The sequence below is a fragment of the Mytilus edulis genome, chromosome 9 (genome assembly GCF_963676685.1).
Source record: "Mytilus edulis chromosome 9, xbMytEdul2.2, whole genome shotgun sequence".
NCBI classification, from domain to species: domain Eukaryota; kingdom Metazoa; phylum Mollusca; class Bivalvia; order Mytilida; family Mytilidae; genus Mytilus; species Mytilus edulis.
In genome coordinates, this window is record NC_092352.1 from 17862060 (window position 1) to 17880584 (window position 18525).

The 18525-nt window shown below is 31.3% G+C and overlaps 1 protein-coding gene across 7 annotated transcripts in view; it reads left to right on the forward strand.

The window, feature by feature from the left end:
• Positions 1–7266: 7266 nt before the first annotated feature.
• The window catches only part of LOC139487731 (cGMP-dependent protein kinase, isozyme 1-like), an 83596-nt gene continuing 72337 nt past the window's right edge, over positions 7267–18525 (forward strand). For 2 of the 7 annotated variants that reach the window (XR_011655872.1, XM_071272767.1), the window contains exons 1-2: positions 7298–7432; positions 10052–10227. The gene's annotated coding sequence lies outside the window, so the exon portion shown is untranslated. Of the gene's footprint in view, positions 7750–9674; positions 9845–10051; positions 10228–18525 lie in introns of those variants that run through there. The other 5 variants (XM_071272771.1, XM_071272770.1, XM_071272768.1 and 2 more) reach the window with 5 other exon arrangements.

Genomic DNA, 18525 nt, shown 5'->3' on the forward strand with positions numbered 1-18525 from the left:
TTTTTTACTTACAAAAAACTGAAATTTACACTGCTGGTGGAGATTTATTTACCCGAGGGTATCACAAGCCCAGTAGTCAGCACTTTTTGTGCTGACATGAATTATCATTGATATTGTTATATTTATAAATTAACTGTTTACAAAATTTTGAATTTTTTGAAATAATAAGGCTTTTTTACCCCAGGCATAGATTACCTTAGCTGTATTTGGCAACACTTTTAGGAATTTTGGATCTCAATGCTCTTCAACTTTGTACTTTATTTGGCTTTTGGTTGTTTTTTTTTTAACTTTTTTGGATTCGAGCGTCACTGATGAGTCTTTTGTAGACGAAACGCGCGCCTGACGTATATACAAAGTTTAGTCCTGGTATCTATGATGAGTTTATTTACTTCAAGTAAAATTGAATTTGATGTTTTGATGTAATTGTATTAATAAGTTTTTAGATGATGTAATTGTGAAACGAGTATACATGAAGGTAAAACTGACCTTAAATTGTGTTTGGGCATGTTAAAAAAAAACGGTTGGGGGAGATGCCTTAACGTACTTCTAGTTTGAATGCCCACAATATTAATTCTTTTGGCTTCAAAGGAAAATATGATTACCTCTAAAATCTATACTCTACTATATATTTGTATAAATACAACTGAATCCGTACCATGCACTTAATAGTTGACTGTCAGCTCCCGCATGGTACCAGTAGCCAGAGCTTAGATGTTTCATTGAATTTAGTGGTTCATTTAAGATTAAGATGTAATTAAGGTTGCGACCATACTCTAGGGAAAGTTGAATTTAGACGACGATGGTTATACTTGGCTTTTGTGCTCTCAAATATTTTATTTATGAATTCAAAATTGACGATACAAACGATTTTCATACTTTGTCAAATGACTTTTAGATACGCTTAAGGGCATACGATACAGTTTTGATCCTGTATTTACAGTTTGATGAAAATTTCCATATAGGCTATTATTTGCCTGCTTAAATCAAATATGTAATAAAAATAATGAAAATATACCTTCATGTGCTAATTTTTGAGTTAAATGAGGTTGAAATTTTGTATATTTGCTCAAAATTCGGATTTGTAGCCTCATTTTTTCTTTCGAAAGAAAGACATAACTTTTTTGTTTTAAAAGATAAACAAACCCAATTTGTTTTTTGTTAAATAATTTGTATTTCTGTACTTTATAAGTATCATAAAAATTTATGTTTTTGTTATTCAGAAATAACTCATATTTATCAAATGGTCATGAAAACGTAATTTTTTTTGCTGTACATTTATCAAAATAAAAAAAATTTGCATTATTTACAGTTTTATAAGATTTGGTCCACATAATCTCCCTGCAAAATAAAACAAAATGTTGTTTTATAAAAAAGGGGTCCATGCAATCTCCGGCGCAGAGATCACATATCCGTTCCGTTCAATACTTTGTAACACTACACTCAATATGACCTCTGCCATACCTTTTTTTTTTTGCGTTCTTTTTTGTTCCCAATCTCTGAACGAAATCTACATTACTGTTTATTTAATTAAGATACTTTTTATGGGGGAAAAATGCATTTTAACGAAGATAAGTATATACAAGAGGCTGTCACAACAACAGCAAACCGGATTCATTAATATTTATTTGTGTCCTGGCAATATCACAAGAACTATTACTGATGAATGGTGAAAGTGTAAATCGTCAATATCAAATTTGACCTCCATTTTGTCATCAGTATCAACATATTAAAATTTGAAAAGCTTAGATTGAATGGTTCATGAGTAAATGCAACAACGTGAATGGAAACGCCATTTTACGATCTTTTAAGAACCATAACTACTGAACGGTAAAAGTCATAATCGCCATTATTGAACTTGACCTTCATTTAGTTGTCAGTAACAACATATTAAAATTTTAAAAGCTTTGGCTGAACGGTTCATGAGTTAATGCACGGACAACATTTGATTGCCGCCCGCCTGACTGCCCGACCGCCCGGCCACCCGACCGCCCGCCGTACATCCCCAAATCAATAACCGACATTTTTGTCGCAAAAATCCGGTTAAAAATGGAAAATTTTGCTATGTTTGATAACTTATACTTGAAGTTGCATTTCCTTTAGAGATTAAATGTCATTCGTAAACACAGCCGGTTGTGAAGGGACTATTTTGTTACCGTTATTACCCTTTTATAACTATTTCACATTAATTTTATATTAATTTCTACCTATAATTGCAACAATTATTATGTTCTGTAAGGTCTGTAATAGCACAGGTTCCCGGAGATACCCTTTTTAAATGTTTTCACAAAAGGTCGTAAATCGTGAAAAGGTCGTGCGACCATCTTAACGATATGCGACCGTTTCACAAAGATTAACGATTTACGGCTAACGAGAAACATTGGTCGCAAATTCCCGACTGGGTCTAAGCAGTCGTAGATCGGTAAATTTGCCAAACGCGGGAATATTAATGAAAGTCGTAGACTTGCGTGAGGTTCAATTATCAATCTAACATTAAGATGTCATTCAATTACAGCCCGTTTGCGGGTGTTAAATCCTTTTATTTTTTAATAATTTGAGCTCCTGCCATTTTGTCACAATCACTAGTAAACAATTTATCTCCCTTGAAAGACTTTAAAAAATAAGAAACAAAATGGTAAACGGTCGTGTATTACGATACGTATTTTTCATCTTTGAAATTGCATAATAAATGTCCATCCTGATAGGTATCATATTATATAGGTATTCTTATATAAATAGATTGTACTTCATATACAAAAAATGCTCAGTGTCCAAACAATAAAATTTGAACATTTAATTTGGTATGTGAACAAATTATGATGAAAATACACAGAGATAAGAACACAACAATCATCCCAACTGAAAAAAATTGTAGACCTCCTGTATTTGTTTATATCACGAGTTCAACATCAGAAATCATTAAATTGGAATATTTTGTTTATAAATACAACTTTTGCATTTTTCTAGTACACACATAGAAACAAAATTTCAAATATTTCAGGACAACAATATTTATTGAATTCATTTCACGATGTTACAAAAATTCTTTTTCCATCTGTTGTTTTAATCACCCGACCAGGAACATAAGTTATTAGAAATGACTGTACTCAGTCCGACCGGGCAGATAAGTTAACTTATATATACTCCACGGCTCCTGATTAAGTTTTATTGTTAAGTACAGAAAAGGGAAATTCGCCTTATTCGTTGTAAAAGGTTTTTAGCTTTTAAAATATTACTAGTGATTTTTTTATATATATTTTATGCTTTCTCTTAAATTGTAACATATTTTGGAGAACTGCGTTTTAATGCCGATCTTTGATTGTTTCTATAAAATTTATTCACAATTGTGATATGAAATTCGAGACGATTTAGAACTTGACCTGTCTAATGTTGAACACTACTATGATGAGGGTGTGTGTGTGGGGGGGGGTCTATGATGTATTGCCCTCCAAGTTTGGTTTCTTGTTTGATTAAGTACTGTCTTATTGACATTTACCCCATATGGTATTATTATTATTATTTACAGTGCTTATATAGCGCTTATCTAAATAAACATTAACTCTAAGCGCTTTACAGTGCATAAAAAGTGCTGGACTAGTATATATTTGTTTATGGGCCAGCTGAGGGACGCCTCCGGGTGCGGGAATTTCTCGCTACATTGAAGACCTGTTGTTGACCCTCTGCTGTTGTTTTTTATTTGGTCGGGTTGTTGTCTCTTTGACACATTCCCCATTTCCATTCTCAATTTTATTTAGTATTGCGGAGCATGAATGGAACGGATATGAACTCTGCGCCGGAGATTGGGGTCCATGCACTCGTTTTCAAATTAAATCAGTTTGACTGATAAAAATCTGTCGAAAATGCATCTTTTCCCGATATATCCCATTTTGACGTCGCAACGTCATTACCTCCCCTGTAACTGTAACTGTATCGTATGCCCTTTTAAAAGGCAACAGTAGTATACCGCTATTCAAAAGTCGGAATTCGATTAAGAGAAAATAAACTATAAGACGCAACAACGGAACAACTGAAACACTGAACTGCTGAAAAATGGTCTTCGTTGCGGAATATAGATACTACGTATTTGAATGGAATAAAACAATGAAAATTCAAAGCCTTCTATGTAGATTTGAAGCAATTTTAGATTTTGGTGATTGTATATTACTAACATTCAATAGAGCTACTTCGGTAAATACAGATTAACATTATTAATACGCAAAGTTGAAATTATGGAGTTCAGATGAATGTTTTACAATAATTGGAGACTCAGATATATTTTTCAACATTTTAAAAGAACGAAAAACACTGGATAACCTTAAAATATGTAAAATTCGAATCATGCACGCTTGCAGTATACATAATTAAAAAGCTGCCATTGACGTAGTAGCATTTGTTATGCTTGGAAATATTTGTTTTAATTAAAGTGCAGAACAAATTTTACTGTTACTCACAAACGATGCGAAAGATACCAAAGGGATTATCAAACTCATTGATCGAGTAAAACGACCAAAAGCAAAACCACCGCAGAATACTTAACATAACATCGGAAACAAAAGATTGAGCAACAAAAAACCCACAAAAATGATGACCATGTAAAAATTTAAATCACAATAATACTGAACTCGGAGTAAAATTCAAAACGTAAAGTCCATAATCAAATGGCTAAATTAAAAGCTCAAACACATCAAACGAATCATATTCCTGACTTGGCACAGGCATTTTCTTACGTAGAAAAGTGTGGAATGAACCTGGTTTTATTTTTATCTAAACCTCTCACTTGTATGACAGTCGCATCAAATTTCATTATATTGACAACGATGCGTGAACAAAATAAATAGACATAATAGTCAAAAATACAACAGTCAACATTGTTTTATGATCTTAATCACTTAGAAAACATACAAATATGTAACGAAGAAGCAAAAAATGGCATATATACCAAGCATATAAGCAAAAATTGAAGACAAGAATACACAAGTTTACCATTGTACAATGACGGGATGTATAAGTACAGAGCCACGTAATATATGTAACAAAGAACATAAAAAGGCATATAGACAAGGCACATAGCAAACATGAAAGGCAAGAATACGATAATATCATAAACAATAAGGACATAAAAGTACCACAAGTATCCTAATAACAATAAAAACAAACAAATATGTAACAAAAAAGCACAAAAAGGCATACATTAAACTCAGCAACCATTCATTGTTTTCTCATTTTTGAATTTCATTTATGTATGTTAAATACACCCATAAACGACTGAAAGACTCTAAGAACTGGGACCGAACGAAGAATCGAGCCGGCCTGACGTCAGAATGTAAACGTCAAATATGAAGTTGTGTTTTTGCCTTTAAAGAATCATTCCATAAATTTTAAAGTTAAATCGTCAAAAATCAGCAAATTGGTCATTGTAAGCCGTAACAAATCATCATTTTTTTTAGATGGGTACAAGATATAGTACTATTAAATAAATGCATAACAATAGAAAAGTATGATTTTATCGAAAAGCACTAAACAAACTAAACTAATTCGCATTCAGTGTGTGAGTTGCATTGTCGTCTGTTTTATGTTGCAATTAAGTGTTTCTGGGTTTTTTTCTCTTATATTTGATGTGTTTCCCTCGGTTTTAGTGTTTACTCTCAATCGATTTATGACGTTCGAACATCGGTATACTACTGTTGGCTTGCCCTTTTTAAGGAGGATGAAATACAGGGTAACTGTGTCATGAGACGAGAAACTCAAATTAATGAAATAAATGTATTAAAAGAATTAGTTTTTGACAAAGGATATATGTTCCAACTATCGTAACCGAATAAGTCTGCTCACCGAGTTTGTACTTGCATGATCAACACGACAGGTGTCACATAAGCACAAGATCTGCTTATACTTCCAGGACACTTGTTATCACCTACGTTTAAGCAAAGTTCGTGTTGATCATGCGGTCTTTAGTTGTTGTTTTTTTTTTTATATTGTGAGTTACCAGTTTCGACTGATGAGTTGTATCATTCAATTAGTGTCGTCTGTTATACTAGGCCTTGATATGTTGAATAAACCCATCAACGATACTAGACTTATAATTGAGTACGACAAATGCGATCTCGTCTACATGATCTTAAGAGGATTCATTGCGTGCAATTTGAAGTAAACAGTGGCATGAAGGTCTTTATTTTAGATTATCTTACTTGAACTATATCTGTTAGAAGTTGTTTTGTACCATAAACAAAAACTTCGCTATTGCATCAAATATGAAATGTTTTACATTGTGGGAAAATTAAAAAAAATCAATGGAATTATGTATGACAGAAATAAATTAATTCACATAAAATATGGCAAGATTATTAAATCAAGTCGAACACAAACATACAAAGTTACTTTTTAAGGAAAGGAATTTTGTATATTTAATTATAATACATTATTTTTGTTGGCTAACAAAATGAAGTGTAACATTCATGATGACACGAGCTTTCACAATAAAGTGCACAGGTAAGTAAAAGACAAACTTGATAGATATCGTGTCTTCATGATCCTACCAAAACATTGTTATTGTAAAAATTGAATGCTTCATTTGGTAATGTTATAGAATTGTGAAAGTGTTGACTGTGCGCCCGCGCTTCAAACAAAATGTACTTCGGTCAAGTCTTTTACACCCAATAAATTTACAAAAAAGCATTCACTTCCTAAATAAAATATTTGCCACTGAACGTTAGGCATGCAACAAAATTCAAATAAATATTTCGTTTATAAAAACGCTAAACTTGACATTTTGTTCATCTCACCTTTTTACATGTATACCTTTTGAAACACTCTTGTATTTTATTTTAAAAACACCTTCGTCCATATCTGTTGATATGCAGATGACCTGCAAATGCCTTTGATTGTTGTTCAAACAGCAAACAAGGTCATACAAATTGAATGTGTGAATATAAGTTTGTTATTGTTACTTATTTAAGATATTTTGAAAAAAGATATTTATATTTTATATTCACAAATGAACTTAACCGTCATTCTTTCTGATTCAAATTATACAAATGTATAGAGTGTGAATATGAGAGAAGTATTATAACTGATTTAGGGTATGTTGAAAATAGATAAATGCATTCGCTCGTGTTTTAAGTAATCGGAATGAATGACGGATAAAATCATTTGTGAATATGAAACCTCTGCGAGTTCCTTGAAAACAAGTTAATCGTTTATTCATGTGATATGATTTGTAATGGAGTATAGACTAATATAAACAGTTTTTGTTAAACCAATATTTACATTGTGATGGCCTTAAACAAATTCTTTAAGAGGCCTATAATACAGTTGATTTAGATTGTATTGACAAAGGGTTCTCTGTTTGATCTGGAATAAATATTGTGAATCTATACATCTATGTAACGAGAAAATAATCTGGTTATATGGACCAATGCAGATATTGTATATCAAGGTAAGCTTTATTTCATGTATAACACCGTATAATTTCAGTTCAAACCAAAATTAACATAATGCGACCCAAAATACAGTTATGGATAAAAAAGGCAAACATTTCGTTAAATTCAAATATAACGGTTTGCGTCTTTAAATTATACTTAGTATTCATAAAGTCAAAATATGTGTTGTTGCCACTAAACGGATGTTAAACGACGAATTTCAATCAGCACTTGAAACATTGTATAAAGTGTCGTGTTCAATTTTGAAGTGGCTACACTAGTGATCACTAGTGTTTTGGATAGATATTGCGGACAAATACAATTATTATTATAGGCAAGTTCTTTTATTTAGTTAATGGCATGCCTTCATTTTGACAATTATTTAATTTTTGTTTAAACTCGTAAACATTACAATTTTCTAAATAGATACAATGTTAAGTGGACATGTAAATAGGTGGCATTTAATCATGATATAAATTATACCTTATATGCATGCATTGTGATGTTCACGACATCCAATACTATTGAATATCCTTATATTGCATGTCGAGAATAACTTTTATACATGTCTCTATATAATTTGTTTACAATCGCTATTGTATTTGTGTAAATAAAATGAATTGTAGTCGAGGTTATGTTTATTTACAAAGTAATTTTCACATTAAATCGATACTGATCATGTCCTATGTGACCGTGATTCTAGTGAAATATGAATCAAAATAACATACCTGTTATTGACAAAGGTAAACCCTTCGGAGATTAATAACTACAAACAATATCAATATAGGAACGTAGGTTGTATTTATACTTCATAAGTCTTTGGTATTGAAAACACTTCTTTTTGTTATTTATATAGTTTGACCCCACAATAAACAGACAACGACCATATCGTTGAAAAGTAAGAAAAATTTAGTTCACGTAAAGTTGGGCATGCATGCAGAATAAATAGAAATCAGTTCTTATGTAGAGACATTTTCTATCGCTGATTTCGTTCAAGCCATCCAGTAACAATGATAATACTTGCTGCAACTAAAATCTAAACTGTTATTAAGGACTATTTAAGATGTGCTATAAGTTTAACTTCGTTAGAACCATGTACATCATGAATTGGACATGCGTCACCTTTCTAAATTACAATTTTCAACCAATGTTTGAAGTCTTGTAGTGACATATGACGCTTTGGAAGTCAACTACTATCGTAATAATTGCACTGATTTTTTGAAAATACCAATAGGCTTAGTATGTATCCCATCTAACCTTAAATTGTAATGCAAAATTGTTAACAAGTAAATATTGACTTTAAATGTTCAAAATATATTTTTCATTCAGCTTAAGTTTCCTTCATCTTAATATATTTGTCTGTTTAAATAATGGATGGAAAGTTGTCTCGTTGGCACTCATACCGTATTGTCTTATATCTACTAACAACATTGAAATGATGAAGATGCAAAATATTAAAAAAATAAAGGGCACCAATGTTACCCACAGCTGTGGCATATAATGTAAAAAAAATCATATGGTTCAGTTTAACATGCATACATTCATTCCTTGTAACAATCAAACCTATATTTTCTGTCTTAGTGGTATTAACTGGTCTTAAATGCTTTAATGACACCAAACAAACTTTCACACATTAAAGGATGCGTTTCTTATCTCATATGTTTCATTTGTACATCGAGCCAAAAAACTGTTGCATTCTAAATGGAAAATATCGGGCTATGAATACTAGTACATAATTTCTATGTATGTCCCTACAAACTCAGAAAAGATCTTTAAATGAGAAGTAATTCCATAGTATTCTGCATGCATGCCCAATCTTACGTGAACTAACATCTTTCTTTTATCTTAAACTTCCTAACGATCGACTTGTTGACTTGATTGTGAGGTCACAGTGCTATGAACTGGTCATAATGTACTTATGACACAGTATTAGGTGATTTTATTGTGTCTATATTCGGGTACTTAATGTATTTAAACCTTAAGTTCGTTTTGATGAGATACATTTCTAACTTTCATTAAGCAGTCTTTCCATTTACTTTTTAAATCAGATCAAAGTACAGTTTACATATCTTTTAACTATACAACCAAAAATCAATCCTGTTATTTCAATATTTACTTTGCTTGTGTAAGATAGGCCAAATGCTCTGTTCATCATTGTTTCCGTTTTGGTTAACCGCGTTTTCAGAACATATGTAGTAATATAAAATTACTTCAATATCATTGACAAGCCTTCTTAATGAATGAAATAATATCGTGCGTATATTATGTTATGTAGTGTTAGCTTAAATGCAATGAATACGCAGTCGGAATAGAATAATGCTGTAACTATGATGTTGTGAATGTGGATTAATTGCACAGTCGTTCAGAAACGTCAAAGCAATATGATACACAAGACAACTGGTTTTTTTTGTCTCTATTTTATAGTCTACGTAAGGAAATATATAGAAATCATTAATTCATAGCCCGAGTATTTCCATTCAAAATATATGTTTCTGCCTCGGTGTACAAATAAAACATCTGTGATCAGAAACATATCGTTTAAAGGAATTATTTTGTAATTTGAAAAACTATTACTTATAATCATGCATTCATTTACATATTTTTTATGAATATGTAATACCTCTTGTGTTTTTCAGTTGTATAGAAGGAATAGCCGCGGGCACATGTCGCCAGAATGATAAACTGGTGACATGACGAGAGAAGGTGTACACCATAATATTAACGCTAGACAATTTTCTGGATAAAATGGATATTAAAATGTGTATTCAAGAGAAGAAAATTTGATCCAACGATTCAATAATCAAAGTTATAGGTAAGTCCAACCTTTTCTCATTTCAAAGGTTAAATGATTCTGTGATATTCGTGTTCTACCATGTACAGTAGAATAATACAATGTGAAAAACTAGGCAATCAACCTATGTTTTCTGTTTATCATATATCTATGATAAAATTTTTAATTAATTTTTGTGGAACTGAAGAACGTAAAGGCGGTAGCTACATGAATATTATTCATAATAATCATAAGAAAACCTACATTTTAGTACAATGTTAAAAAAGTCACAATATAGACGCCTACAACTTATATACTATATACCAATATATTTCAATAAATATGAATTTGATGGTAACATTGTAATTTTTTTTTATCGGAGACTATAAATTAGTGATACGCGCATGTTTATTGATTAATTTTTAAACACATTTTAACATTCAGTTTTTATATGGTAGATTTTATGCACAATGCCACCGCGACAGCATATACAAAGTATCATTGAACAGATAATTCATCAAGCTTAAAGTGAAAATTTGACACCATGTTGTGTTAAGTTTTCAGGCAAGATTTGGTAAAGTTTGATTAATTACGTGACAAGTTGTTGTACTGAATGAGGATATTCAGACAGCAAAGGTCTATATTTAGATCACAGAAGACTATAAACAGGATTAGATTATTCGAAACTACATGTAAAGTTTTTTAAGTGGTAAATACTTTTTTTTAAATCAGCATTTTAAACATAAAGCATTGCAAGGAATAAGCAGCAAATACATAACTAAAAAGGTTCGAAAAGGAAGTATTGTCCAAATTAGTATTCATAATAGACATTGATATAATAATTATGCATATCTATAAATACACATTAGTAATCTGTCAATATATGGCGTGTTTGCTGTCTCCTGTAAGCGAGCGGGACAAGGGCCCTCATACATTTGTTTAACCCTTTGTGTGTTTCTTCCAATTCAATTGCATGTGGTTGCCGTTAGTGTCTGATTGTCATATTTGTTTATCTTTTATTGTTTGACGAGTGTTGTTTACAGATGAAACGTGCATACACAATTTTTCTTCTAATTTGGAAGAGTTATTTTCAGATGATGACAGTATTTGACTTGTAATTAAGTTATAATTATCATATAAACACCAAGCGTATTGTGTTTATTGGCATAAATTATGTTTATTTACATTTTTCTAAAGTTTGCATGGATTGACATTATGCGTTTTCTGGTCAAGTTATGGTGTGCGGTCGCTGTTTCGTTGACATACACATTACACATGTACTATTATTCATAAACAACACTACATTTGAATTTACATTGTCATTGGTACATAAGACTCTTCGCTTCTGTCAGAAGACAAGACGGTAAATTCAGCTGATTGGTGTTTAATCTTTCATCTGAATTTTTATATAACGCCATTTTCTCAAGAACTACTGAATGAAATATAATTGAATTTTAACATAACGATATTGTGAAGCTCAGACTGTTTGATTTATTGCTGCAGACTGATTTTTGACAAACCATGGACTTAATATATTACTTTTGTTCATCACAATAATCTTAAGTGGACTTTTGTCAGAAGGACATTATGTCGTTATTGTCTCCTTTGTTAACTACTCGAGGTTAACTATATATGGAATAGACAGATAAAATGTCTGCGGTTTGCGCGTCACATCTGATTTTAAACAAGAGAGAGAAACAAATGCATGTCAGCAAGGACAAATAATACCGTCATCCATATTATCATGCATAAGTGGTTTGAAACAGGGAGAATGCCTCAATCACTTAGTTTCGTAAACCAACTATGTACATGTAATATAATCAACCCATTTATCTTTGCCTTGTGATCCTCTTTACCTTTAATGTTGCGGTATCTCACTAGTAATCGATTAGAAATAGTTTAAACAAAACGTCTATCTAAATTTTAATATTCATGAATTTAGGATAATGAGGTGAAAGATATATATTTTTAAAGGTTTATATAAAAAAAATTAATATATATTGATTAAGAATGAATAAAATTTCAGCTTTAAAAAAGGGTATATATCTTGAAAATCCATTCTGTAGTTTTGGAGAAAATAATCTTGGAATACTGTTGGCTGGAGTCCGAAATGTCAGACTGAAGTGCTACCTTAGAGAGTTGATTGAGACAATTAAGAAGAACAAAAGTAGTCCAGCACCATTGCCAAAAATAAAAAGGCAAAACAACGAAGAACAGTCAACTAAACACTTATTAGAAAATAAAGATTAAGCAATACGAAACATTCGAAAACTGAGCGACAAAACTTTAAACAATTTAAGAGTGGATTGTTTAATTTCATCAGATTTATAAATATTTTGCCATCCAAACGTGAAGCATCGAGCTTTCTAAATGATGTTTTCACTAGTATTTGTAACAAAAGAGAAAAAAAATCTAACAACGTTCAAACCTCAACTAATTTTAAGATAAAGTTACTTGTCACAAGTGTTTCTTTTGATAAGTGCGAAGATGTCAATTTTGTCAGTGGAGCGTATGGTACATGTCAAATTTTTCATACCTTTGGGAGTGTAGATGTAATCATGTTTACCTTTAGACGGAATAAGGAATACCATATGCAATATTGTTCACCTTTCAGTCATACCGTATCATGTTTAAAGTACTTACGTATCACGAGCACTAAACTTGTAAAACTTGAGATAGTATCTCCACTGGTAAAGGCTGCAAAACTCGAGAAATAATAAAATAAAATCGAGACAATATTTTCAATGGTTAATGCTGCAAACATCATCCAACTAGACAATGTTTTGATATTCAGTACAAATATTCAAGGTTCTGTGTTGACGGCCGTACTTTGACCTATAATTGTTTACTTTTTTTTTTCACATTGTGACTTTGATATGGCATTGTCTCATTAGAACTCGTACCACATCTTCTTATTAATAATATATAAAACTTCGTGCATTCAAAATTAATAGGTGGCAATTCTTTCAACCAAATTGGGTAGACCTATTTGGATGTTTTGTTGATGTGTCTAGACTTAAATAAAAGTCTTACTTGTCTCCATTCTGAAACTTTATATGAAGTTGGCATTTCAAACACATTGTGAAAAAATATGAAACCTTTGACCATTAAAACTTAATTTTTAATTTCCAAACTACTATGGTGCTTATATAAGACTAGCTTTAACGTAGATTAATTTGCATTTCATTATTGCACAAATTCGTATCACTTTTAAAAATTGAAATTTACAAAAATTGTTTGAAAAGTTCTGCTCTTGCTACGAATAATTACGAAGTCTAGATAATAGATGTACCCAAATACGGCCAAACTTTGAAATGTCTAAGATATTTTATTTTAACGGATAAATACAAGTATTCAAATGTATACAGTATTGCTATTTTGTATTTCTAAAGAGAAGCCCACGTCATCCCTCTTATATAACCGGATACATCCACAGAAGTGTAATCATAGAAATGACGATGATTACTTTTTTGTTGTTTAATAACTTTTCACCTTATTTTAATCCTTTGCAGCTTTCAACTATAAAAAAAACAATTTCTGTAAGATAATCGTTTAACTTATTATGTGTATTGCGTGCGCACACCATGTATATTTCTTGAATATCTTTATTGTAAGAAAGCTTAAAGCTTCTTCTATCAGGGTTGATTGAGTATGACAGGAATATAAAGTTAAGAATTTAAGTCTCCTTGATAAACACAGAGTTGCATGTTATTTCGCTTTAAGCAATGATTATAACCGGTAGTCTTCCTAGCATTAAGCGCAAGGTGCTCAGTTTAGGCTTCAGGTAAAGGACTTCAGTTCACGTTCTTAAAAAAAAAGCAATTGTGAACTCTACAACTCTTGTATATTTGAACGGCCAATTAATATTTCCTGTACAGTTTTAATACTTAAACATTTTAATTATTTCAGTTTCTATATATTTTTATCGGTCAATGTTATTTTACACACAAAGTAACTGTAACAATGAGAGGTCACCGAAGCTAAGTAAAAACAGTCAAGGTAGGAACCATGAAAATAAGTTTATCACGAACTTCAGAACTTTACTTGGATAATGTATCTTTTATTCGAGTTTAAGAAATCGCATCTTTCGGGTAAAAAGGGGCTTTAGAAAGCGGTGCATCTTCACTATGCAACCCGTCAGACGAACAGACGTTCATGAGGATCATACATATATTCCCATTATATTAGCACACACTATTTAAAAACATTAGAACACCAAAAAGATTAGTAAAATGCTGAAATAAAACTCAATTATCTCAAAGTTCATGTTGGTTATATATTTGAAAATCATTCTTAAGTTTCGATGTGTTTTGTTTTATATGATAGCACTTAATTAAGTTTGTTTGCCAACTTTTCTCACGTCTTGCTTTTACTTTTCTAATACAAAACTGAAATCCTTACATTAAAAAGAGAGAATAAAATATCGACCCAGAATTGTGTAGAATGTATCTGTATCAGTAGTTCCTTAGACAAATAAAATTGAAAATGGGGAATACAAATGTAATATCAAAGAGACAACAACCCGACCAATGAGCAGACAACAAAGTCTTTGCTTCTGTACTTTAAGCAAACAACAATCTTTGCTTCTGTACTTTAAGCGAACAACAATCTTTGCTTCTGTACTTTAAGCAAACAACAATCTTTGCTTCTGTACTTTAAGCAAACAACAATCGTCTAGATTTGACAGTAGTGTAACGTTCGTTTTATTTTTTATGTCTTTCCATCGCAGCTGTTCCTAAATTATAATTAATTTTTCGTCTTTAAAGCACAACATAAATAGGATGTTATTTATATATCATGTCGGTTATAGTTTTATAGTTTTTTGTTATTGTTAAAATATTTATTTACCTGAAAACGAACTTGATTACCTGTAATTATATATAACTAGGGAAAGTCATGTGGTTGATTTTTTTTTTATTAATTGTGGTAAAGCTAAGATAAACAATTGACACTTTAAACCTTTGTTTGTAGTTGTGTCATGGAACTGATTGATCGCACGAATTTGAACGAATTTACTGCAAAGGTGTAGTGAGATGCAATCTTCTTTACAAATACAGCCATCGTTCTTGGCTAAACATTGTTTTGGATATTTTACAAAAATAAAATAAGTTCTCTTTTATACTGTTAAAACGACATTGATAGCATTCTTCTTGATAATTCAATTATGTTAAAGTTTTGAAACGTTACCGATCATATTCAAACTTTGGTCTAACATACTTTAATTATTCTATAACTTTGATATATATTTGTAAACCTTGATTTGGATTACATCTACAATTTAACTTTTTACTTGAAAAAAGGAAGAAAGATACGAAGTGGTTTATCAAGGACCATACGCCGAAAAAAAGGCAGCAAACATAAAAAAAAAAAAAACAATTTAAAAAAAAACCAGATTGTTTGATTGTTTGTGGCGTCGAGATGTTGTCTCATCGGAGTACGCCCGCGTATGTTTGTTCGTATACTACATGTACACAGAAAAATGGATTTTCAGCAGCTCAACCCCAACCAAATTTCAGTCATCCCGGAAAGTTCCTGAACCATCAATATTTACTCTACCAGTTATGCATGTAACATTTGCCACTGGATTTGAAATAATCGGTATAAGAAAATGAAATGTTTATGTTAATGGTGATTATTTGTATATATGTACAAGTTTGTCATTTCGGGGTCCTGTATAGCTAACTATATGCGGTACGGGCTTTACTCATTGTTGAAGACCGTACAATGACCCATAATTGTTTATTTGTTTTATTTTGGTCTCTAGTAGAGAGTTGTCTCATTGGCAATCATGTCACATCTTCTTATTTTTATATTTATATAGTTGTTTATATGCACTGTTAATGTGGTTGCTTTAATTATGCATATATACCAGTGAAGGCATCATTATGCCATACATAAACCAGTATAATAAAACGGTTTGAAGAACAATGGTATGACTGTTCATAGTATTATAAAATTACCAAATACATATGAATCTCAAAAACAATTCATTTGCCCCTTTCAATTAATACTTTTAAGAGTACATGAAAATAGTTTTGTTTGATCACAAAGACATTTGACATTTGATTAACCTGTTTCTATCATAATGATATTATATAAAAGATTGAATAATTTCATACACGTGACACTATTGACAGAATCGCTTTCTCTCAATACACGATATATCATACTGATCATATTGGATCAGAATAACACATTCTTCACTTAAAAATTAGTATGCTTGTTTGCATTAACATTGCAATTTATTGTTTTCATTGTCCTAGAGCGTATTTTAATCACGTCCCGTTATACCCTTCAAACATAGCTAGATGACTTTTTCGCAGACACAAGTTCTGAAAATAATGCAATTTAAAATTACGAATTCATAGGTTGTTTCTTCTTACTACGAACACACAGGATTACATCGCAATTTCGCTGAAAGTTCGAACTTCATCGTGTAAAAAGAATTGAAACTTGAAATTTTCCGAATGCCTTATAAATAATATTATGTGTAAACATTTAATCAAATATTCAGAAAAATTTCTTTGCAGTTTGTTTAATGAATTATTTATGTTGCATACCAATGCGGTCAAATACGGGTTAATATTTGGATGGAGAGTTGTCTCATTGGCACTCACACTACATCTTCCTATATCTATATAATAGTATTAAATTTGTAAAAGTGCATTGGACTCCAAACTATAGGGGCTTGATGCTGACGGGGAAAAAGTCGAAAGAATGAAAGTAAAATTTCAGAAGAAAAAACAATCTACCGTTCGACATACCGTTTACGTTTTTAAACGTTTCTTCTCAGTTAATACATGTAATAGTCATGCATTTGTACATTTCTTGCTACAAAGCTGGTAGTTGTATAATACAGAAACGTACTGTGGTTCTTACGATATTCCCGATAATAACGTAAAAGTATTTATCAAACAGTTTTGTTAGAGATAACGTGTTATAATAGATGGTGGATTTCTAAAGTTAAAGATGTGAATTTGAGAAAACTCCAAGTAGAGTAATTGATTTTCTGATTGTACAATTCTTAAATTATACGTTACAGTATGAAGTATTGCGTAATTATCACTTTTTTGCAGTAAATCATCAGTTTTCTAGAATTTATAAATGCATATTGTGTTACAGTTTGGATTAAATAAAAGGATAGGTTAGGTAGACAATGACACTAACAATAACAAAATATACATAGATAGTATATTTCATGTTGGTTGCTAACTATTCTTCCTTAATTGCTTTTGCTTCATCATATTGTTATAAAAATTGTAAGGCTAGTTAATATCGATGAATACTCTCTTAAGTATCATTTTATTAAGACTAAATTGCTATATAAATATTCTACGTTCGAGGTATGATATTACCAATATTCTTTCAATGGCCTTTGTATCTAAATGTGATGACGACATCTCGAACTTTTATAAGATGTTGCGTAGTTTTAAATGGTTTTACACTAGTAATTTTTGGGGGCCTTTATAGCTTGCTGTTCGGCGTGAGCCTAGGCTCCGTACCTTGACCTATAATGGTTTACTTTTATAAATTGTGACACAAATAGGATTTAATGGTTGTAAACACGCGAGCTTTCATATCGCACCAACGATTGTATTTGATTGAACAACCAACGATTGTATTTGATTGAACAAATCTAAAATTAAACGGAGGAGTACTTAGCCTCTTGTTTGGTTTTTTTGGTTAACCATGCATCCTTACATATAGTAAACAAGGTGTCCATGTAGTTCCAATCATCAGTTTGTGACCAGTTCCATTTTTGTCGTAATTAATTTCATCGTTTATGAAATATATGTGGTTTTTTTTTCTTTTTCATGACCACCAGCAGAAACTACTTACACTTCCAGAGAAACTCGGTTCTCTATGTTTTGGGAAGAGTTCGTGTTTTCGAACATTAGTTTTTCGTGTTATATTTTGTATATTATTTGTGCTTTCGTTCTTTTCTTCTGTCACCAATCAACTTAAAATTGTGGTTGCACCTTGAAATCCTTCTAACAATATTTGTTATCTCAAATATAGAATGGTTGACCAAGTCCAGTTGAATGAAAATGCATGTACTTCTGAATGGCCGTTTATATGGCAAAGTCTTAGTAAAAAATATTAATTACAATTCTCATTTTGAAGTGACCTAATAGTTATACGCGTTGACATGACGACGATGTTTGTTTTTTTTTAAATGACGAGAAACAAACTTCTCGAAAAGTTTTTAGAAGGACGATGGATTTATTGTTGTACTTTGCATGGTACTTATGACGCATCAGAGAAAAATTAAGCAACAAAACAGTCGTTTTATTGCCGTTCTGATACAATGTAAACAATCCACCAGCACCTGACAGGACC